At 44.2% G+C, this 14,909-nt stretch overlaps 1 protein-coding gene across 4 annotated transcripts in view; it reads right to left on the bottom strand.

Annotated features, from left to right (window-relative positions):
* MGA (MAX dimerization protein MGA) overlaps positions 1 to 14,664 on the bottom strand; it is a 168,581-nt gene extending 153,917 nt beyond the window's left edge. For 2 of the 4 annotated variants that reach the window (XM_028850767.2, XM_077939142.1), the window contains exon 1: positions 14,299 to 14,664. The gene's annotated coding sequence lies outside the window, so the exon portion shown is untranslated. The remainder of the gene's footprint in view (positions 1 to 14,298) is intronic. The other 2 variants (XM_077939135.1, XM_077939141.1) reach the window with 1 other exon arrangement.
* Between the last annotated feature and the right edge of the window lie 245 nt (positions 14,665 to 14,909).

Raw genomic sequence — 14,909 nt, 5'->3', positions numbered from 1 at the left:
CTGGAGTGCAGTGGCGCAATCACGGCTCACAGTGGAACCCATCTCTACCAAAAATTTTAAAAATCAGCCCCGGCATGGTGGCTCACACCTTGGTCTCCCAAAGTACTGGGATTACAGGCCACCACAGCAGTTTGGGAGGCCAACGTGGGAGGATTATTTGAGCCCAGGAGTTCGAGATCAACCTGGGTAACACAGTGAGATGCCACCTCTATTTAAAAAAATAAGAAATTTAAGGCCGGGCGCGGTGGCTCAACCCTGTAATCCCAGCACTTTGAGAGGCCGAGATGGGCAGATCACGAGGTCAGGAGATCGAGACCATCCTGGCTAACACGGTGAAACCCCATCTCTACTAAAAAATACAAAAAACGGCCGGGCGCGGTGGCTCAAGCCTGTAATCCCAGCACTTTGGGAGGCCGAGACGGGCGGATCACAAGGTCAGGAGATCGAGACCATCCTGGCTAACATGGTGAAACCCCGTCTCTACTAAAAATACAAAAAACTAGCCGGGCGAGGTGGCGGGCGCCTGTAGTCCCAGCTACTCCGGAGGCTGAGGCAGGAGAATGGCGTGAACCCGGGAGGCGGAGCTAGCAGTGAGCTGAGACCCGGCCACTGCACTCCAGCCTGGGCGACAGAGCGAGACTCCGTCTCAAAAAAAAAAAAAAAAAAAACTAGCCGGGCGCGGTGGCGGGCGCCTGTAGTCCCAACTACTCGGGAGGCTGAGGCAGGAGAATGGCGTGAACCCGGGAGGCGGAGCTTGCAGTGAGCTGAGATCCGGCCACTGCACTCCAGCCTGGGCGGCAGAGCGAGACTCCGTCTCAAAAAAAAAAAAAAAAAAAAAAAAAATTTAAAAGTATAACAAATAGGCCGGGCGCGGTGGCTCAAGCCTGTAATCCCAGCACTTTGGGAGGCCGAGACGGGCGGATCACGAGGTCAGGAGAACGAGATCATCCTGGCTAACACCGTGAAACCCCGTCTCTACTAAAAATACAAAAAACTAGCCAGGCGAGGTGGCGGGCGCCTGTAGTCCCAGCTACTCCGGAGGCTGAGGCAGGAGAATGGCCTAAACCCGGGAGGCGGAGCTTGCAGTGAGCTGAGATCCGGCCACTGCACTCCAGCCCGGGCTACAGAGCAAGACTCCGTCTCAAAAAAAAAAAAAAAAAAAGAAAAGTATAACAAATAAATAAAAATAAAACATAAATATATTTTTCAAAATTAGCCAGGGGTGGGGCCAGGTGCAGTGACTCACTCCTGTAATCCCAGCACTTTGGGAGGCCGAGACAGGCAGATTACCTAAGGTCGGGAGTTGGGAGACCAGCCTGACCAACATGGAGAAACTCCATCTATACTAAAAATACAAAATTAGCCAGGCATGGTGGCGCCTGCCTATAATCCCAGCTACTCAGGAGGTTGAGGCAGGAGAATCCCTTGAGCCCAGGAGGCAGAGGCTGCAGTGAGCCGAGATTGTGCCATTGCATTCCAGCCTGGGCAACAAGAGCAAAACTCCGTCTCAAAAAAACAAAACACACAAAAAAATTAGCCAGGGGTGGTGGGTGGCACAAAATCCCAGCTACTTGGGAGGCTGAAGCAGGAGGATGGCTTGGGCCTGGGCTGGGAAGTCAAGTTTGCAGTGAGCTGTGCACACACCACTGCACTCCAGCATGGGCAACAGAACAAGACCCTGTCTCAAATAAGAGAGAGATCTGAACAGAGCACTTCCATCACCAGAAAAAGAGAATCTAAAACAAATTCTGAATACCTTGAGACTGTAATATTGAGATGAGGTTTGAGTAAGTTAGCCATACTAGGAAAACAAAGTGCGGCAGAGGGAAAAGAGTGTACTCAGCAAGGACAGAGGCACCCAGAAGTGAGCAGGAATCCATAAACTATAGCCCCAAAGGCCATGCTCTGCCATTTGTCTTCATATGCCCCACAAGCTAAGAATGATTTTTTACATATTTTAATGGTTGAAAAAAAATCCAGGTCATAAAATTTTATGACATGTAAAAATTATATGAAAGGCCAGGTGTAGTGGCTCACACCTGTAATCCCAGTACTTTGGGAGGCAGAAGTGGATGGATCACCTGCGGTCAGGAGTTTGACACCAGCCTGGCCAACATAGTGAAACCTGCTGTCTACTAAAAATACAAAAAAAAATTAGCCGAGTATGGTGGCGCACGCCTGTAGTCCCAGCTACTCGGGAGGCTGAGCTAGGAAAATCACTTGAACCTGGGAGGCGGAGGTTGCAGTGAGCCAAAGATTGTACCACTGCACTCCAGCCTGGGCAACAGAGCGAGACTCCATCTCAAAAAAAAAAAAAAAAAAAATTACATGAAATTCAAATTTCAGTGTCTATATATAAAGTTTCCCTGAAACACAGCCATTTCATTTGTTTGTGTATTATTGTCTATGGCTGCTTTAGTGCTGTTATCTAGCAAATGGGCTCGCTGCCCGGTATGCATTGAAGCCAATACTACAGCACCAGCCTTTTTTTTTTTTTCCTATCTCCTACAGGAAGGAGATCTCCTATAGGTAGGAGGCACCAGCTTTTGAGAAAAGAAACGCTTTATTGCAAGGCAGACTAGTGCGGAAACAGGAGGCCCAGCTCAAATCTGTCTCCCTGATTTGGAGTCTGGGACAAGTTTTAAGAGGTTGGAGGGCAAGGGAAAAGGTCTGGAAATGTTGGCTTGCCAAGGTCTGATGGGGGGCTTCAAACTTAACCATTTCAGTAAGGTATGTTGAGGCGAATTTTAGCCCTGGATCTTTATGGCCAATGGACCCGTTGCTCCTGAAAACGTTCCAGTATTCAAGTTCTGGTCATGTCCCAGACTTCTTGGTTCTGCTGAGAGAGGGGAGGAGGGATGTTGGTTCTGGGTGCTGTTAGAGATCAAAGCTTTTCCTATTGTGCATGCCCAGGCTACATGACTTGCAATCTTGGCTATTTTATATCTACAAAGTAACCTGACATTCTGTTATCAACAGAGTAGACACTCTCTGGGCTGGTCCTGCAGTTTACTACCACAACAGAATTGCGTAGTACTTAAAAGAAATGCTAAGGCCCATAAATTAAAATATTTACTATCTAGTCCTTTACAGAAAACGTTTGCCAACCCCTCATCTAGAGGACTGAAAGTAGTACACACATGTAATATGGATAAAACAAGTTGTGTATGAGGGAGACATATGGCATGAGATAAACTATGAGGTAGAGGGCTTTATGTGTCAAGCTAAGTAAGGAATCTGAACTTGTCTCAACTTGATTCCATTTACTATGCAAAGCCACTACAGAATTTTATTGAGAGTAACTTGATCAGATAAACCTATGTAAAGACAATTATCTTTTTTCTAAAGGTATCTGAGTTAAAAAGCAACACTTGCCACTTAAAAAAAAAGAAACCTAGAAACATATCAACACGCTAACAGTGATAGTTGGCTTATCAGAAATTATTCTGGCTGGGCACAGTGGCTCACGCCTGTAATCCCAGCACTTTGGGAGGCCGAGGCAGGCGGATCACAAGGTCAGGAGATCGAGACCAGCCTGGCTAATATGGTGAAACCCAGTCTCTACTAAAAATACAAAAAAATTAGCCGGGCGTGGTGGCAGGCACCTGTAGTCCCAGCGACTCGGGAGGCTGAGGCAGGAGAATGGCGTGAACCTGGGAGGCAGAGTTTGCAGTTAACCAAGACTGTGCCACTGCACTCCAGCCTGAGCAACTGAGCAAGACTCCGTCTCAAAAAAAAAAAAAAAGAAATTATTATTTATGCTTATGTATTTATCTTCTCAAAAAAAAACCACTTTTATAATTCAAATATGAAAATACGTACTTCTTTTCTGTTCAGTTGGTTGCCTTTAATGAAAATACATACTTTTAAACTCACATTCAGATACACACACAAAATTTGTTCTCCAGGTTCTCTTTCTCCCCCTCCACCCCTTTAAGTGGAAACACAAAGTACGCGGAGGAGGAACCTACACATAGCAAAAAAATGAAAGTGTGCCTCTGTCATATTTGTAAAGGATAAATGACATTCCACCATTTCAAATTACGTATTTTTTATTTTTCATTTTTATATTTTCATAGAGACAGGGTCTCGCTACGTTGCCCAGGTTGGTCTCGAACTCCTGGACTCAAGCAATCCTCCTTCCTTGGCCTCCCAAAGTGCTGGGATTACAGGTGTGGACCTATGTACTTTCTTTACAGACATGAAAGAATAAAATGCTTGGATGCAACATTGTGGCAGAGAAGTCTTCTTATATATGGCTTTTATCGTATCAAACAAAGAGCTAAATCAATATCTTATTGAAACCAGAAATGTTAAAGGATAAGAGAAAATGCAGAACTTCAAGTCAAATTAAAATGTTAAAAATTGATATAAGACTGTATATAACCCGGAGAATATAATTATGGGCTTAAGAAATGCAGTCCCTGATTTATACTACAGTACTTTGCAATTATTGATATATTGCTTGTTAAGATTAAATTCCTTCCTATGTTTCAGTTCCTCAACTAAATTGTCAGGGCTTCATGTGCAGAGAACCATGCCTTTTATTTTATTTCTTTTGTGTGTCCCCCACACTGCACCTCATACAATATCCATATATGGCAGGTACTCAATACATGCTTATGATCGAATGACAAAATAATCAACCCTACTTTGGACTCACAGGCTGAAAAATCTTCACACCTACAATTCACACCAGTAAGCCTCCTTCTGTCCAACAATTTAAAGGACATTCCTGGGGTGAGTACTGCTGATTCTACTGGATTTATTACATTAGGTTCCGTCTCCAGCAAAGAGCTCAAAGTACATGTGTACTGTTAAAATAGAATTCCCAACTACTGAGAAGGTGGGTGGAAAAGTGGGCAAGTGAAGGAAAAATCTATTATAATAGTCTGCCTCCAAAGAATAAGCATTATTCAGCCCTAGAGAATAAAACATTCCTAATATGTCTCTGAACTAAGATTCCTAACTGACATTTCACTAAACTTTGTACTGGCTAAATTATGCCACAATGAATATCATTAAAACCAACAACTTGACATAATAAAAAGATCCTAAAAATCTCAGCTAATGATCCATATGATCGTGTATTGTAAGATCTAGTTTTTAATTACTTACTCTTTGGCCAAAGTAAAACTTTTAAACTTTTTCGATGCATTATGATTAAGTATCTACCACATGCCAAGCACTGGGGAAACAAATGAATTTTTTTAAAACCCAAAATACCAACTGATTTTGTATTTTGCTATAAATTGAAGTATAAGCAACAGCACTGAGGATGTACCATTCAGTGAAGGGGTCAATTTTATCCACTGAAATTGGGGAAAATTACATAGCAAATTTAAGGTGGACATTGAAGACTGAGTTTGAGGCAGAGCAGTAGGAGGAGAAAGAGTATTCCAGGCCAACAAGGGGTTATAGAGGAGCCAAGCACATGGGGCACGGTAGGTGTGATAAAGAGGAGAAAAGATAAAAAGGAGCGAGATGATATAGAGTAGTCAGACAATGAAGGCTCTGCTAAGCTAAGAAGTCTGGGGGGTTATGTCCTCAAACAATGGAGAGAAAGTAGAAATCTTCGGGCAGGAAAGTGACAAAAACATGAGGATTCAAGTAACAGGAAGAGCCTAGTAACATTATAATCATCTCAAAGGCATTATTCAGTGTTATATTATTTACATGCTGCTCAATTTGGTCCCAATACCAACACAAAAGAAATTTAAGTATATATTACAATCTATTCCCCTCCATGATGTCAGTAGTCTCAGGGCTCAGGCATTGGCCCTCTTCTTTACTCCCTAGCTGACCTAACCAGTTACATGTTTTTGTTTTCAGTTTGTTTTTGTTTTTGTTTTTTTTTGAGACAGGATCTCCATCTGTCACCCAGGCTAGAGTGCAGTGGCATGATCATGGCTCACTGTAGCCTCAACCACCCAGGCCGAAGTAATCCTCCCACATCAGCTTCCCAAGTAGCTGGGGCCACAAGCACACCACACCACACCCAGCTAATTTTTGTTTTTCTTTCTAGAGACAAGGTCTCACTATGTTGCTGAGGTTGGCAGTTCTATGTGTTTAAACACCATCAACATATCGATGACATCCCAAAGGTATATTCACAACCCTGATCTTGACCCTAGGCTCTAGAATTTAATAGTCAACTGCCTACTCAATGGCTATTCCTGGATATCTAGCAGGCATCTCAAGCTCCAAACATCTTAACACTTCATTCAAACTAGCTCCTTCCTGTTTCCCATCTCTGTAAATGGCACCAGTCGCTCCAGCTAAAAGCCTTGTAATCATCTTTGATTACTCTCTTTCACTCACCTCCCACAGCTAATCTATCAGCAAATCCTGTTGGTTCTACCTTGAAAACAGGCCCTGAATTCAATCACTTCTCACTGCCTCTATCTCTATCTACCTCACTAGTCCAAGCTACTGTACCTCACACCACTCCAACGGCTTCTTTTTTTTTTTTTTTTTTTTTTTTTTTGAGATGGAGTCTTGCTCAGTCACCCAGGCTGGAGTGCAGTGGCACAATCTCAGCTCCCTGCAAGCTCAGCCTCCCGGGCTCACGTCACTCTCCTGCCTCAGCCTCCCAAGTAGCTGGGACTACAGGTGCCCACCACCATGCCTGGCTAATTTTTTTTTTTTTTTTTTTTTTTTTTTTTTGTATTTTTAGTAGAGACAGGGTTTCACCATGTTAGCCAGGATGGTCTCAATCTCCTCACCTCGAGATCCACATGCCTTGGCCTCCCAAAGTGCTGGGATTACAGGTGTGAGCCACCACACCTGGCCTCCAACGGCTTCTTAATTGCCTCTGCAGCAAAGCAATGTTTTCAAAACATAAATTAGGTATCATTTTTCTGCACAAAACTGTCCAATGAATACCATCAGTTAGAATAAAATCCAAAAACCTTATGGTCTACAAGGCTCCACACAATCTGAGCCCCGCCAATTCTCAATCTCGTTTCCTACCACCATGCACCACCACCACCACCACTTCATACCCCAGCACTCTCCCAACTCTGGCACACTAGCCTTCTTGCAATTCCTTGAAAATTCCCAAACTGATTTTTGACACAAAGTCTTTGCACTACTTCCAATTCTCCACGTTTTGGTGTGTCTTACTCTTTATCATTCAGGTTGTGTTATTTTCAAATGTTACTTCAGAGAAGCCTTGCCTGGCAACCCATCTAAAAGAACCACCAAACCCACCACCACCACTCTCTGTTTTCTTCATAGCACTTTTTTTTTTCTTGGATACAGAGTCTTGCTCTGTCACCCAGGCTGGTGTGCAGTGGCATGATCTCAGCTCACTGCAACTTCCGCCTCCTGGGTTCAAGTGATTCTCGTGCCTCAGCCTCCCAAATAGCTAGGACTACAGGCGCACACCACCACACCCAGCTAATTTTTTGCATTTTTAGTAGAGATGGGGTTTCACCATGTTGGCCAAGCTGGTCTCAAACTCCTGACCTCAGGTGATCCAACTGCCTCGGTCTCCCAAAGTGCTGGGATTACAGGCATGAGCCACCATGCCTGGCCCTGAAATAATCTTTCTTTATTAGCTCATAGTCTACCAAAATATAACTTCCATGAGGGTATGGACTTTGTCCTGTTCACTGCTCAATCCTTAGCACCTGGCACGCAGTAGGGCTCATTAATTATTTGTTGTTGAATTGTAAGATTTTACCTAATTGATCTAAACTATCCTACTTGTATTTTCATCCTATTATGAATAATTGAATAATTCCTTTCCTACCTTTGAATTTAGATCCAATTCTTGATTACCAGAATGTTCTTCTTAGAACAGAGTCCTAAAACAGCTTAAAGACTGTTAAAATAAGCTATATGGTACTAATGCCCTTAATTCCTTTCTACAATTAGCCCTTCAGGCAACTTCATCATTATTTTTCCTTGATTATAACATCCATTATCATTTTTCTGTATTATTAGGCTTGTCAATGTATTACTTATTATAAATGCTACTGGTAGACATGTGCAGAATATCAACAAATATTTACTTTTATATTGCAAGTAACAAATTTTTTTAATATTAGGTATAGAAAAGCAAACATTTAACAATCAAACTGACAGCCAAGTGATCAAGGTCACATCAATAGTGACAATCATGTTGATACTAAGTACTCTAATCCCAGTCTAATGACGAAAAAAATATCAAATCCCAATTGAGTAACATGCTACAAAAAACCTAACTGGTATTCTTCACAAGTGTCAAGGTCATCAAAAACAAGGAAAGCATGAGAAACTATCATAACCAAGAGGATCCTAAGGAAATATGACTACAAAAAGTACTGTGTTATCTTGGATGGAATACTGGAACAGAAAAGGGACATTAGATAAAAAGGAAATCTGAACAAATTATGGACTTTCGTTAATAATAACGTATCATTATTGGTTCCTTAATTATAATAGGCTGGGTGTGGTGGTTCACACCTGTAATCCCAGCAATTTGGGAGGCCAAGGAGAGTGGATTGCTTGAGCTCAGGAGACCAACCTGGGAAACATGATGAAACTCCATCTCTACCAAAATTACAAAAAAATTAGCTGGGCGTGGTGGCGCATGCCTGTAATCCCAGCTACTTGGGTGACTGGGACACGAGTATCACCTGTAATTCCAGCTACTGGGGAGGCTGAAGTGGGAGGATCACTTGAACCCAGGAGGCAGAGGCTGCAGAAAGCAGAGACAGTGCCACTGCACTCCAGCCTGGGTGACAGAGACTCCATCTCAAAAACTAAAATAAAATAATTTAATTATAGTAAATATACCATACTAACGTAAGATTTTAATAATGGGAAAAGCTGGAAGGGAAGCTAGGTGTATGAAAATTCTCTCTGTAGTCTGTAATTTTTCTATAAATCTAAAACTTTTAAAAAATAGTTTTTTTAGGCTGGGCACAGCGGCTCACGCCTGTAATCCCAGCACTTTAGGAAGCCGAGGCAGGTGGATCACCTGAGGTCAGGAGTTCGAGACAAGCCTGACCAACATGGAGAAACCCTGTCTCTACTAAAAATACAAAAATTAGCCGGGCATGGTGGCGCATGCCTGTAATTCTAGCTACTCGGGAGGCTGAGGCAGGAGAATCACTTGAACCTGGGAGGTGGAGGTTGCAGTGAGCTGAGATAGCGCCATTGCACTCCAGCCTGGGCAACAAGAGTGAAACTCCGTCTCAAAAAAAAAATTTTTTTAGAGTCAAGTGTGTAGGTGCAGTCGCAGCTACTTGGGAGGCTAAGGCAAGAAGATCCCTTGTGTCCAGTAGTCTGAGACCTGCCTGTGCAACGTGGAAAGACCACTTGTCAAAAAAAAAAAAGAGGAAAATAGTTTTTTCTAATCTAATTCATCCAAAATCCTACTGCTCAAAAAAAGTCACCATTAGCTTACGCTTGATATTCATCTTTTTAGACTTCCAGGTACAGTAATTCTCCTCTTATCCCCACAGGATACATTCCAAGACCCCCCACTTTATGTCTAAAGCCTAGGAAAGTATTGAACCCTATACAGTGTTTTTTCCTATACTAACATACTTACCTATAATAGAGTTTAATTTATAAATTAGGTACAGTGAGAGATTAATAACTAATAAAATATAACAATATACTGTAATATAAGTTATATAAATGTGGTCTCTCAAAACATTTTCAGACCACGGTTGACAGCAGATAACTGAAACTGAAACCATGGATAAGGAAGAAGTACTATAAAGGGATATATACAGGTATATTTCTACAAAAATGTGATCACATAATTTTGTAACCTGCTTTGTTCACTTATTACAGGTTTTCCAAGTCATTAATAGAGATCTATATCATGTTTACCAGGTACAAAGTACTCCCCTCTATAAAGGTACCATATTTATTTATTTTTATTTTTATTTATTTATTTTTTGGGACAGACACTCTGTTGCCCAGGCTGGAATGTAGTGGCACAATCATGGCTCACTGTAGCGTTGACCTTCTGGGTTCAAGTGATTCTCCTGCCTCAGCCTCCTGAGTAGCTAGGACTACAGCATGTGCCACCACACCAAGCTAATTTTTGTATTTTTGGTAGGGGTTCTGCCGTGTTGGCCAGGATGGTCTCAAACTCCCGGTCTCAAGTGATCTGCCCACCTTGGCCTCCCAAAGTGCTGGGATTACAGGTGCATGCCACTGCATCAGGCCTAAAGGCACCATATTTATTTAACCAATCCCATATTATTATGTTTTTTTTTTAATTTTAGAAACAGGGTCACCTAAGCTGGAGTACAGTGGCACTATATCTCACCACAGCCTCAAATTCCTGGGCTCATGGGATCTTCCCTCCTCAGCCTCCTGAATAGCTGGGACTGAAAGCATAGATAGCACCACCACTCCCTGCTAACTTATTTTTATTTATTATTTTTAGAGATGGAGCCTCACTATGTTGCCTGGGCTGTTCTCAAACTCTTGGCTTCAAGGAATCCTCCTGCATTAGTCTTGTTCAATTTTTTTTTTTTTTTTCCCACAATTTGCCAGGCTTTGCTGATTACTGGATCTCCTAAACCTAAAAACGTTGGCTGGCACATAGTAAACACTCAGTAAATATAAATGAATACTAAATAAATAAATTTGTCTTTTAACTTTACCGTGTTTCTGCCAACTAGACAGATGTTTTTTGTAATAACTGCATCAATCTTTGTTTTTATGGATTCGCCTTGGCAGTCATGCTTAGTAGAACAGCTCTTTTCTCTTTTGTTGAGCCTGGGTCTCACTCTGTTGCCCAGTGTGGAGTGCAGTGACACGTCACATCTCACTGCAGCCTCGACCTCCTGAGGTCAAGTGATCCTCCCAATTCAGCCTCCTGAGTAGCTGTGACAACAGGGACGTGCCACCACACCAAGCTAATTTTGCAATTTTTTTGTAGAGATGGGGTCTCACTACGTTACCCAGGCTGGTCTTGAATTCCTGGGTTTGAGCAATCCTCTCACCTGGGCCTCCCATAGTGCTGGGATTATAGACATGAGCCACGTGCCTGGCCTCATCCTATTTCAAGATTGGAAAACTGTTTTCCCAGTTTTTTAAAGCAGTAATTTTCTGATTTTACATTTTATATTTTAATATTTAATTTGGGCCAGGAGCAATGGCTCACTTCTGTAATCCCAGCACTTTAGGAGACCGAGATGGGAGGAAAACCTGAGGTGAGGAGTTCGAGACCAGCGGGCCAACATGGTGAAACCCCGTCTCTACTAAAAATACAAAAATTATTGGGCGGGTGTGGTGGCTCACGCCTGTAATCCCAGCACTTTGGGAGGCCGAGGCAGGCGGATCATGAGGTCAGGTGTTTGAGACCAGCCTGGCCAATATAGTGAAACCCCGTCTCTACTAAAAATACAAAAATTAACTAGGTATGGTGGCAGGCATAGTCTGCCGGTAGTCCCAGCTACTTGGGAGGCTGAGGCAGAAGAATCACTTGAACCTGGGAGGCGTAGGTTGCAGTGAGCCGAGATCACGCCACTGTACTCCAGCCTGAGCAACACAGCGAGACTCCATCTCAAAAAATAAAATTTTTTAAAAAATACAAAAATTAGCTGGGTGTTGTGGCCTACACCTATAATCCCAGCTACTTGGGAGGTTGAGGCAGGAGAACTGCTTGAACCCAGGAAGCGGAGGTTGCAGTGAGCCGAGACCATGCCATTGCACTCCAGCCTGGGCCCACAGAGTGAGACTCTCAAAAAAAAAAAAAAAAAATTTAATTTGGCTAGGCTCGGTGGCTCATGTCTATAATCCTAGCACTTTGGGAGGCCCAGGTGGGAGGATTGCTCAAACCCAGGAATTCAAGACCAGCCTGGATAACATAGTGAGACCCCATCTCTATGGGGCTGGAGGATCACTTGACGTCAGGAATTCCAGACCAGCATGGCCAACATGGCGAAATCCCATCTCAACTGAAATTACAAAAATTAGCCAGGTGTAGTGACGGACACCTGTAATCCCAGCTACTCAGAAGTCTGAGGCAGAATTGCTTGAACCCAGGAGGCAGAGGTTGCAGTGAGCATCACTGCACTCCAGCCTGGGGACAAGCCCAAAACTCCCTCTCAAAAAAAAAAATATATATATATATATACACACACACACACACATACACACATATATATATAAAATTCACCTAGTTTTTTTTTTTTTTTTTTTGGAGACAGAGTTTCACTCTTGTTGCCCAGGCTGGAGTGCAATGGCGCAATCTCTGGTCACTGCAACCTCCACCTCCCGGGTTCAAGCATCCCAAGTAGCTATGATTACAGGCATGCGCCACCATGCCTGGCTAATTTTGTATTTTTAGTCGAGACGGGGTTTCTCCATGTTGGTCAGGCTGGTCTGGAACTCCCGACCTCAGGTGATCCGCCCGCCTCAGCCTTCCAAAGTGCTGGGATTACAAGCGTGAACCACCACGCCCGGCAATTTTATTTAAATTTTAAGGTAAAAATCCCATTCTTTCTCCAAACAGTTGATTGTTCCAACATAAATTTTGGAACCCCTTCCCTACTGATATGAAATACCACCTTTGTAACACTAAATAATCTTATATATTTCTAGATTATTCTGTTTCACCACTCTTGTGTTCCAGGGTTGCTACTTACATTTTGATTATCAAAGCTTTATTTGTATATTCTCTAGTACAAGTCCTTTTCCCATTCTTCTCTTCCAAAAAGTTTCTTACTTTCTAGGTTTACTTTTTCAAATGAATTTTAAAACCATTTTGTCAAGTTTTCAAAAGGAAATCTGGTTGGAATCATGTAAAACTGCCAGCCATATCTCTCTGTTGCTATTTTCCTCAGTGGTAAAATGGAAATAACAGTACTTACCTCGCAGGTTTGTTATGAGAACTAAATAAATTAAATACAGTACAAAGTATTTAAAACACCAAGCCAGAAAGATGTTAACTATAATTACTCAAAAGTGACAGCTATTATGATTGCTCAATAAATGTTTTCCAGATGTGTTCGCACAATCTTCAAAGGCTCTTTTTAAGATAAATCAAAAGGTATCATAAAACATAAGCAGTGGTGTGGAAAACAATTTATACTTTTCTTCACCAACGCCTTGACCCTTCTTTGGTGAAATAAAGAGCTGGAACTGGGAGCAGAGACCAAGAAAAATGCCACAGGCTACCAGGTCTCTAAAATTTTACAAAGCTAGCCCATCAAGTGGAAACGAAGACTTCTAGGCCCTTCTAGTCAGCGTTATGGGTGATCAGCATTTCCCTTTAAATACTACTATTTCCCCATCTCCACAGTTATGACAATAGTAGTTACCTTTTGATTTCCTCCCAGAAAATACATAGGGATTAGATGTCTAAAAGACAGTATTTTTCAAATGAGGTCGTGGGCCCCTATAAAGTATAAATGGGAATGATAAAGATGGAGAGACATGCCCAGAATATTATAACAAATTACCTCTACCAGGTTTCCCACATCACTGTAAAGATTGAGAGGGGAGAGGCTGTGGGTTTTTTTTTTTTGGGGGGGGGGCGGTTGTCTCATTATAATTGTTAAGAATTTGTTAAATTTTTTTTTTTCTGCATTGAAATTGAAGTGAGGAAGTCAGAGGCCGTATGAGGGGCCTTAAGAGGTGATCTCCTCTACTGAGCTGAATGAGAAATGGAAGACGAGAGTGGAAAGATGAAACCAGCCAAAGGCCTGGACCCCAGGCCTCCGAATTCCCAGATCTCGGCTCATCCCAGTACACCACACAGCTTCTCACCGACGCTTGCCACGCTTCGAGGTGGGAGGAGTAAAAACAGGCAATCCGACCGCAGCAAAGACGCTGGAAAACCACAGGCCGGCGCAGTCGAAGGCACGTGACCCGCCACGCCCCCCCCACCCTCCCCCTGCCCCGCGCCAGCAGCACGCGCTGCCAACCTCGTCATGTGACCTTCACGCGGCCCCAGCGCTCCCCCTGCTTGGCGACTCTTTCCAGCAGCCATTTTGCTGAGAACTTGTCGTCTGTGCTTGCCGCGGAGCAGGACGCCGCGAAAAGCCGCGGCCAGAATTTACGGGCCGCACACGCGCTTCGAAAGAGCGCTCAGGCCGTCAGGGCCCGGTCGAACCTCAATGAACACGTCGCACCCCGGGGCGCCGGGGAAAGCTGTGGGTGCGCCTCGGCCTGAGATTGGCTGTGGCGTCCACGTGACGCCTCAGCCCCCTCCCCGCCACCTTCTCCTTCCCCCCAACTCACAAAAACACCCAGACTGTTAACACCTCGCGCCAAGAACACGCCACCAGGCGCGTGGGGACGGGCGTAGCGCGTGGCAAGCAAAGCGCCTGCGCGTACCTGCCAGGGCCGACAGCAACCGACCCACGCGCCGTTCCGCTCGCGGGTCCCGGAATCCTCGCGCTGCTGGACCACCCGGCTAGTCATTGGCTGCCAGTTCGGGTCACGTGCTGGTCGCCGGCCCGCCCCTACCCGCTAATCACCTGGCACCGAGCTCGAAGCGGCGCCGAGTCGTTCGCACGCGGAGAGGGAGGGTAGTTAGAGGGCCATCCTTTTCTGCCATTATGGAATTAAACTCATAAAGAGGAAACGAGAAACCAGAGGTTCAAAGCTAAGGAAGCTCGCACCTACCGGCTTAACTTCGCGCGCCTCTCCAGGAGCCGGGAACCATCGCCCTTGGGCGCTCCCCGATGCACGCCGGGATACGCCTGGCGCCCCTCGGTGTGCTGCAGAGCATGCCGGGAAAGGCACCTCTCCCGATCTCCTGGCGCTCACCTCCCGGGCGTTCCTTTCGTGTCCCCTTTGAAAGCCCGATCCTTGGGCTTGGAATGAGACGGTTTGGGTAATTATGGGAGTGTGGCGAGGTATACCAGGCACTTTGAGCCCCTCCTCCCCGACTTGTTTGATCTGTGTGGTCTTGGGGAAACCGTTTAACCTTTCTCCACGGAGCA

This window comes from Macaca mulatta, chromosome 7 (genome assembly GCF_049350105.2).
Source record: "Macaca mulatta isolate MMU2019108-1 chromosome 7, T2T-MMU8v2.0, whole genome shotgun sequence".
NCBI lineage: Eukaryota > Metazoa > Chordata > Mammalia > Primates > Cercopithecidae > Macaca > Macaca mulatta.
This window is presented reverse-complemented; position numbering and strand designations above follow the sequence as displayed.